This window comes from Leopardus geoffroyi, chromosome A1 (assembly GCF_018350155.1).
Source record: "Leopardus geoffroyi isolate Oge1 chromosome A1, O.geoffroyi_Oge1_pat1.0, whole genome shotgun sequence".
Classification (NCBI taxonomy): Eukaryota; Metazoa; Chordata; class Mammalia; order Carnivora; family Felidae; genus Leopardus; species Leopardus geoffroyi.
The window spans coordinates 58,364,911-58,374,846 of record NC_059326.1 but is presented as its reverse complement, the minus strand read 5'-3'; the positions used below and the strand labels follow the sequence as shown (position 1 = coordinate 58,374,846).

General features: G+C 32.1%; 1 non-coding gene across 1 annotated transcript; it reads right to left on the bottom strand.

Annotated features, from left to right (window-relative positions):
* Window positions 1-1,391: 1,391 nt before the first annotated feature.
* On the bottom strand, window positions 1,392-1,543 carry LOC123582034. Its single transcript, XR_006704157.1, has one exon. It is a non-coding gene; the product is annotated as a small nucleolar RNA SNORA62/SNORA6 family (small nucleolar RNA).
* Window positions 1,544-9,936: the final 8,393 nt, after the last annotated feature.

Below are 9,936 nucleotides of genomic sequence, written 5' to 3'. Positions count from 1 at the left end.
ATGCCTCACTTTCGTTCTTACAGTGCAGGGGATTTTTTTATTAGTGTTTATTGGTCTACACAACTCCACCATTCAGCATTGTGCTTGGAAACATAATCAATCAAAAATATAGTTATGGGTAAAGTGGGACCTGTTCTTTCTGCAAGTAAAAAATTACAAAGCAATGATTACTAGTAGAATACTTCAGTAAAAAAGAAAACTATTACCTGGAGAAACTAAAGATTTTTTGTTTGTTTCTATCCGGCCCCTTCTCCCATGGACTCTGGCCTAAACATTCTCTAGCAGTTCATAGTCATAGTTTGAAAAATCTTAGTTTACAGAAAATAACATGTGAATAGCCTGTTGATCAACTAACTACTCACCCCAGCCAAAACATTTAATAATATATTCTTCAATTAAAAAAAGCTTTAGTATGTGATAACTATGTGTTGGATGTCACGTTATGAAGTCTAAATAAAATTCCCTTTAGTACTTCCTTTTACTATTCTATAGATGGTCACTTGGGAAAGAAACCTTGTTAAAGATTGGCCTGAAGCAATATTCAGATAGTGCTCCTTTATAGAGCTCAGTGTCTCACAAAAATCAGTTATAGCCATGGGATTTTGAATTATTCCTCTATAAATAATATCAGAAACAATAGTTTTAAAACCAGTTTGGCTGGTTCAATGGATTTGATTTTTAGCCTTGGAAAGAATAAAGAGAAGGGAGTATAAACATTTGTGAAAAAAGAGAAACCAGTTGAATATTCAAATACAGGTTTTGCTATAAATGCAATGAATTCTAGTTCTAAAATTTAGTTGCTGATTTTGTTGATGATTCATCTTTTTGCTGAAGGCTTAAAACTATTTTTACTGACTGTGAGAGCACTATGAATTGAAGGCTTAAACTGTTATTAGCATAAATGTTTTCTTTTCCCCACTGAACTCTTATCACAGGAAATGTAATTCTTTTTACCTGAGGCATTACTTAGTAATTAAAGAAAAGTGGTTTCCTAATGCTAATTTCTGTAATAAAAAGGAAATGTATGAACACATTAAATTGGGAATTGTAGTGATAATAAAAGGTACATTTCACATGTCTCACCTAGAATTATGGTTTTCTTGCTTTCTAAAATAGAATACTAAAAAGGGGTTATGGTGTTTTCATTTTATTTTCCATGAACATAAAATTCCATGAAAAGACTAAGTATGCAATTTGCTTGCCTTTATTTTTTAAATTTTTGTGAGTTTCTTTTATTTTTTCTTTAGAACTTTGTAGATTTCCACAGATATATTTCATACATATTTTGTTAGATTTTTGCCTAAGTATTTCATTTTTTTAATTTTTAAAATTGTTTTAAATTTTTAATTTTTTCTTCTTTCCTTTATTTTTATTTTTTATTTTTTTATTTAACTTATAGAAAGAATTGCGATCAAACTCCACTCATTGGGCCAGAGCCCCTTGTGGTTTTAGCAAAAGACTGGCCCCTCATGTAGCATAGTACTTACACTTGGGAGTTCATAGCCAGCCAGTGGCCCCACTCGAAGCTCTAACAACGTGCAGATTTAATTTTTTTGTGGCAATATGAGTGGTGTTGTGTTTTTAATTTCAATGTCAACTTATTTATTGATAACATATAAGAAATTAATTAACTTTATTCACATAGACTTTGTATCCTGCAATCTTGTTCTTATTACATATTTGTTCCAGGGTATTTTTGTTGTTTGAGATTGTCTACACAGTTATCATCTGTGGACAAAGACAGTTTTATTTCTTTCTCTAAATCTGTGTAAGTTTTATTCCTTTTCTTGTCTCATAGCATTAACTAGGACATCTAGTATGATATTAAAAAAAAGAGTAGTGCATGAACACCTTTGAGTTTTTCCTTATATTCAATAGACTAGCTTCCAGTTTCTCAAATTAAATACGTTAGCTATACAATCTTTTTGGTAGACGTTTTTAACAAATTGAGGAAGTGGCAGCTGCCCTATTGTTAGTTTTATTATATATGCACATCGGATTTTGGCAAATGCTTTTCTGCATATATTTATGTGATCATATTATTTTTTTCATAATAATAAAAATAAAACAACATTAATACTTTCATCAATAATAGCAAAGTTTATTAAATAGTTAATATGTTTTGAAACTGGGTTAATCGTCTTCTATGGCCCATTTGACTTGATTATATTATTAAACCAAAGTTTCAGATATTATTATCATCCACTTTTTAGAGATGGTGAAATCTAAGTCCATAGATGTTAAGTATCTTTCTCAATAGTCATAAAGCAGGTGTGTGGTACAATTCTTTATGAATTTAGAGATTCTAGTTTTAGAGGAAACCTAATCACTATACAGTTCACATTTGCATATTTTTGAACACCTCATTCACAAGTATTTTTTTTAATGTTTTATTTACTCTATATTTATTGATATAATAGAAATCAGGGGGCAATTAGGTTATTTGCATTATCAATTTTTTAAAAGGCCATGGCATCTTCAACTCAACAAGCTCAAGTGAGTGAAAGGAGAAGGTGTTTTAGGGGCAGCAAATCTACCTTATCTGATGGCATGTATCAAAGTCACATCACCACCACCACCACTCTCACCATCATCAATGCCACCACAACCACTACCACTCTGTAAGCCTGAAATCTCCTTGAAAATTAAGCTTAGGAAACAAATAGAAAATATTGCTTTGGGGAGAAAATAAAGTGGTGATTCTCAAATTTCAAATGAGAGTTTAATTTTTGTCTTTATTGACACTTGATTCTGAGAGACATTTTTGAAATTTATATTCATTCTTTTGGAGTATTAGGAGAAACAAGACTATGGATGAAATATTTTAGAAGAGAAAGACAAATTCTTTCTTGTCATGGCTCAACATAATTGGAAACCATCAATTTTGGAAAGACAACTTCATTAAGACAATTTTATATAGATGGGAAAGTCTACAGAGGTAACAATAATCTATTGTCTCAGTAGTAACATGAACATTGTGATTAAGTGTTATTTTCATAATTAAAAATTACATATTAATTTTATTCTTTAATTCATGCTTTCCATACATAGTAAATAGACATAAATAGATAAATAGTATCATTCAGTGATTTGTAATTGGATTGTAGCTCCATTCCCATCCTCCAATGCTATTTCCAGTATATCATCTTTCTTGCTATATGGTTTCAGGTTGCTGATCTTGGAGTAAATGCTGTTCCTTCAGGCACAGATGGCCATGTGTGACACAGCTCTGCAGAAAACCTTTTCCATACCTGACAAAGGTGTAGAGCTTTGGTGATACTAGTGGAGCGTAACGACATGTACTGAATCTGTGTTATCATGGAGAGTACTGGCAACAAAGGACATGGGTAGCTATGAGATGAGGAGATAGATGGAATTATAGAAGAGTACTTATTCCGTAGATTCCAGAATGACTAAGCTCAGTGATGTTTTGTAGCATACAGGTGGAAACTAAAGGCCTTCTAATTAGTCATTGATATGAAGAGCAGTGATATTTGGGTCACTCTTGGCATTTTTCTACAATTAACTTAACAATTATGATAATTTGGAAAATATTATAAACAGAGACTGAAAATAGAGCAGATGATAGATATTTTTTAAACATTAAGGGTCTCATTTTCCCATGTTTTACTGAAAAATAATAGTTATAATAACATCATCAACAACTACAAAATTAAAAGCACCATGTTTTTCAGTAGAGGTTTATTTATAGAAGCATGTGAAGTATTCCAAGACATAGGAGTCACAGATCTGAAAATCTTTACTATTTGATTGGGAATATACAAAAACAAAATACCACAAATGCTTTTATTGTAAAATATTTGTATTGGTGCAAAGTTCTTTGGGTTGCTGAGTTGTCAGCAGATTAGCTGCAGAGACGGTGATTAGGTCAAAACTTTATTAAAAAAGAAAAGTATCATCACTTATTTTGGAAAACTTCCTCTGTCAAACTATTTAGATGAAGTCATGTTGTAAAGATAATGCTTCATTTCAAAGAATGTTGGAGCCCGAGGGGTTTTACAGGACACGTTTAAGGCATGTATATTTGTCATCATCACACACTATAATGTGCAACATAGTTTTCCTTTAAGAAGAATTAATGAAAACATATTTTGACATTATGATTGTGGACATCTGTGTTTGTTTACATTCATTTCAGCTTAATGCAGAAAATGTCAAAGAAAGAATGTAGAGTGAAAACTGTGTATCTTTCAGTTTTACTTTCATTGCTTAGTACAAAGGGATAAAAATGCATGGGCTTCTTGTGTGGTAAGAGTTTTGCTAATGGATGCATAAAGCAAACAAAGCTGAAAGGAAATGTTTTATTGCTCCATTCTGGACCATGTGGATTTTTGTTGCTCTTGTTTTTATTGTTTTTGTTGTTGTTGTTGTTATTGTTTAAAGACTACTTAATCTGAAATGTCTGGAACTTTACAAAAATTTGGATTTGTACCAATACAAAACTTTTCTCTTAAAACATTATAATGTTGCTTATTCTCTTGCCAAGCAAAAAAAGTTACACATGTTTGGATCCCTCTGGAAAAGCCGGAAAACTGAAAACGAGGGGGAAACTTATTTTGCTCAAAGTACTTTAATATTTTGTCCCTTTATAATATAACAAAATAATTTAAATACATATATATTGATGATAAGCATAACCACACATTATCTAATTCTATTCAAATTAAAAGCTAATGATGTTTTAACTTATAGTATTGGAGTATGTCCTTTTATTGTTAGTATAGATGGATCTCAGGATTCACACTATGTTTTAATCAGATACAATAGTCAAATAATTATTTTCTTTTTATTTTCAAATATATGCTTCTGAAATCAGATTGCCTTTTTAATTGATACGTTTTTTTCTAGAAAATCCAAAACCAAAATATAGAACATAACATGTAGTTTACATTATTTATACTTTAATCTGTAAGGTGCAACCAAACCGTTTTTCAGGGGCACTTGGTTGTCTCAGTCGGCTGAGCATCCAACTTCAGCTCAGTTCATGATCTCATGGCTCGTGAGTTCAAGCCCCGCATCGGGGGTCTGTGCTGACAGCTCAGAGAGCCTGGAGCCTGCTTCAAATTCTGTCTCCCTCTCTTTCTGGTCCAGCTTCCCCACTTATACTCTGTCTCTCTCAAAAATAAATAAACGTTAAAAAATTAAAAAAAACCTGTTTTTCAAATGTGTATTATTAATTTGCAAATCTTTTTTGTCATAGATTTGATGGTGTAAAATTACATAGATTTAAAGAATGATTAATGCAAAAATGCAGAGAAGGTAATTTTTGAACTCCTATATTGATATTTTATTAATTCTTCAAGATGGCTATGTTAACATTTCATGAAATAATTGGATTTAATATAAACACTTTCTCTATTTTAGAAATGATTGATATTCTCCTGTGCAAAATAAGATATAAGCTTTCTTACACCACACCCACGCATGTATTTTCCCTCTATTTAACCTACCATTACTGTTTGCCACAGAAATAAATCAATGCTTGATGTTTATATTTCTGTGTCTATCTATAAACATATGGTTAACAGCTGAGAAATGTTGATTAGTGCTAAGAGCAGACAGCAGTATCAGCCTCACCGGGGTTTTTCAGTCGGGGTAGCTCCCTAAAATTTGAATCAGAGTCTATACTTTATCAAGATTTTCCTGGTGCACTTTTGAAGATTTTGACTCAGTAAATCTTTCCTGAGACTTGAGATACTGGATATCTAAAAATGTCTCAAATGATGCCAGTGCCACTGGCCCTGCAACCACCCTTCGTAGCAAGAATGTCAGGAACCATGGTTACATTTCTTTCATTTGTTGTATTACAAAAGAAATAACATTTGTATTTCCTACAGTTACCTTTATCTCTTTTTTATTTCTTTTTTTAAATAAATAGCCATCATTTATTTAGCTTTTTGTCTTCTGACAGAACTCAACATTTCCTATATAGTCAAACACACCGTATACTAGATTTTTTTTTCTTCAGTCTAGGGAAAGGACACCTAGGTTTCACAACCATGCTCCTGCTCTGATTTAGAATAACTGATCTTGACTTTAGAGGCTGTAGTCCTGGGTCACTCTTTATTAACAGGAGGGCCTCAACTATAGATTTGTGGGACCCAGGGTGAGATAAATGTACAGAGCCTCTGTGTTTTAATACCTTTTTGAGGAGTTTTACATTCACAGCAAAACTGATCAGAAAGTACAGAGATTTCCCAGATAACTACTGCTCCCATTATACAGTGTCTCCTCTAGAATGGTACATCCCCCACCAGAATAGTAGATTTGTTACAATTAATAAGCCTATGTTGATGCATTATTATCACCTATAGTCCATAATTTACAATAGGAATCATTCTTGGTGTTGTATATTCTATGGGTTTGGACTTATGTAAAACGCCATATATCTATCACGATAATAACATAAAGAGCTGTTTCATTGCCTTAAGAATCCTCTATGTTCCATGAATTCATCCATTTCCCCATACTCCAATCTCCAGAAACCAATGATCTTTTACTCTCTCCATAATTTTGCCTTTTCCAGAATGTCATATAGTTGGAATCTTACAAAAGTTCAAAAGTAAAATTATTCTGGTTCTAATAGAGAAATATCCTTCTTTCTTTATAATTATTAAGATTATATGAATATTATTTTTCTATGCTTATTTTAATGCTCAAATATCAGTAAGTGTTATTAATAGAACAATCTGAAATGATCTTTTCAACCATTTTACTATATTTTTAAAGTTTTTTTTTAGGTTCATTTATTTGAGAGAGAGAGAGAGACAGTATGAGTGTGCACACGAGAGAGTAGTAGGGGTAGAGAGAGAAAGGGAGAGAGAGAATGCCAAGCAGGCTGTGTGCTGTCATAGCCCAACACGGGGCTCGATGTAATGAACCATGAAATCATGACCTGAGCCAAAATCAAGAGTTGGATGCTTAACTGACTGAGCCACCCAGGCGCCCTGTCAACCACTTTACTATATTAACTCCACAGGATTAGTAAGGAAATATTTAAAATTCTTGCCTAATCAAGACAGACACTGACCCTAAACAAGCTGTAAGTAGATCGAGTACATATGAGCTGAACATCAACGAAGGGTCCTACATTTACAAAATGAGGCAGCATAGTGGATTAGGAGTAAATTAATAAAGAAAGACCAAGAGTCATCTTGGAACATTGAAATACATTCATTAGTAAAAAGTCAAGGGGACTGAAATAAAAGACTCAGATGTACAATTCTTGGAAACCCATATATTTTAAGTTTACATGAGTGTAGTCCATAATTCTTCCAGACCCCATACCCTAACCATGAGAATAATTTTATGCACCAGTGGCACACAAATTAATTTTCTGATAAATGAAATAATTGTTAATACATTTTTAAATAAAAATAAAACAATCACATACAACTAAATTTATAATAAAATAAATATTATATTTCCTTTTCGATTTTTGTCCTTTTGGGAAAAAGTTTACATCTATATTACATAAACAAAAAAATGCATTATTTTGCTCATTTTAGTTCTTTAAGCACTTTTTTACATAAAATGAGTGGCAAGTTTCCAAATGGCTGAAATTTTCTATTTAATTCTGCTATGACCAAATGAATTAAACAAAAAGTGCCATCAGAGTCTATTAAACATGATAATATATTATTGTCTTTTGGCTCTACTTTATTTCTCAGTGTATATTTCTATCTGCTTCATAGTTAAAGCAGATGTAAATGATATAATGGCACATAAAATTATCATATCAAATATATTTCTATTATTATTTAATGCAAGTGATTCCTAAGTTTAATCTTTTTAAGGTTTTGTGTAAGAAAGAAATGTGTTTAACTGTTTAAATAAAGGAATGTTTGTTGATACAATGTACTTTTTCTAGAGAAGTAAGAGCAGTTGCTTTGTTGTTTAGTAGCTATTTCAAGGCTTGGCATGAATAAACATATTTGAGATTTAATGTTTATTCTTGCAATGGCTTTTATTAACTGAAATAGTAAGAGTAACTTAAAAAAATATGTGCTGAGGTTCTGTGTATCATAGGACTTCTGTGTATTCATCTTACCTTAATTCTTGGCTAATGGAAATGAATATATTTCCATCTCATAGCAGCAGTCTTAAAACCACTAATTCTTCTGCTAGAGATCATTCTATAGCTCCCCCTCTACATATCGCACTGGATGGATAACTGGATGGATAATTTCTGACAAAATCACATCATCACTGATAACTGCAATTAATGACATAGTTATGAAATGTTGGCCAGCTAGATTTTAATGACACATAATAAGTGAAATTTTTGAAATTTTGATGTGTAGAAATATAATTTAGAAATAAATATTTGGTCATAGGCACACAGAGAAATATTCTATACTAAATTTCAGTCAGTTTAGCAACCATGTCAAATATATTGCAGTGATAGGTCGTATGGCTGATAGTGGAAAGAATCCAATTTAATTTTGAAATATGTCACAGAAAATGTATAGATTCACCACACTAATTTCCAAACCGTAAGTGGAAAATATATAATCAAAGTCAAGCTGCCAACCAAAACCTGGAGCAAATGACACAATAAAATTTAATAAGTCCTTAAAATCAGTGCAAACCTTAAGTATAATTAGCTACCACCATTACTTTTATTTTTGGCTCTGTGGCAAATTCCTGAGAATGGCTCCTCTTTTCCTTAAAAAATATGAACTGAAACACCTTCTCAGTAACCTTCTAATGCCAGTGGATTAATCAAAAGAAGGAGTTACTGAATGTTCACATGCTAGTGCAGCATAAATAAAGACTTGAAATGCACGTTACACCCTTGAATCTTGGAGGCAGGGGTGACTATTGCACATGAAATGATGGTGATGGCTTCCTGATGTTCCATTTGCCAGCATCCATTCATATAAACGGTGGCTGGCTACCTTGCTGCCTTCTCTATACCATTTAAAGTTTTTTCTGTTTGTTTTTTTTAATGTTATTTTTTAGAGACAGAGAGAGAGAGAGACAGAGAGAGACAGAGAGAGAGCGGGAGGGGCAGAGAGAGATGGAGATACAGAATTTGAAGCAGGCTCCAGGCTCTGAGCTGTCAGCACAGAGCCCGATGTGGGACTCGAACCCATGAACCAAGAGATCGTGACCTGAGCCAAAGTCAGACGCTTAACCGACTGAGCCACCCAGGCACCGGCCATTTAATGCTGTATCATTAATTAAGTGATATATGTATATATCCCCCTCTATATCATATCATACTTCCTAATGCAGCTTCATGTGAGAAATTGTTTTAAATTTTTTTAACAACTTTGTTGTAAGGAAATTTTTTTTCCATGTAGGAAAATATTTTGTTCACTCTGTAAGAAATAATACAGGTTATATTCTAATCTTTTATTTTTCCTTCCATAAGCAGAATATATTTTACCCTGATATTTGTTATTTATTATTATTTGCATGCTATTGTTTTTGGTCTCAAATTGAGCAAAGCAAGAAAAAATAAAACAATGAAATAAATATAGATACTATTATGTTGAATATCATCAACTGAGTTTATTGGGTAATTCACTTTGGTTAATTCTCCACTTACCCCATTCTTTGAATCTATCAAACTGTTGTGCTAAATGAGTTACAATAAGAAACATTGCAAACTTAATGATATTTCATTTTCTCAACTTAAGTGGAAATAACCTGGAGGCATAAAAAACTGGAGTAATAATAGTTAATTAACAGGATTCATATGTATTATTAATAATAAAATTAATAAAAAGATAGTATGTAATCCATAGGACAAAAGGAGCACTTGACACATCAATTATCCTTAGAAATCCCAAGGCATATTAAGAAGTTGAAAAGTATAGACTTCCCTTAATAATTCTTGCAAGAATTGGTTTCTTGGTATGTTTTAATTAATGATTTAAGAAGTTACAGGTAATTGTGTTACTGAAA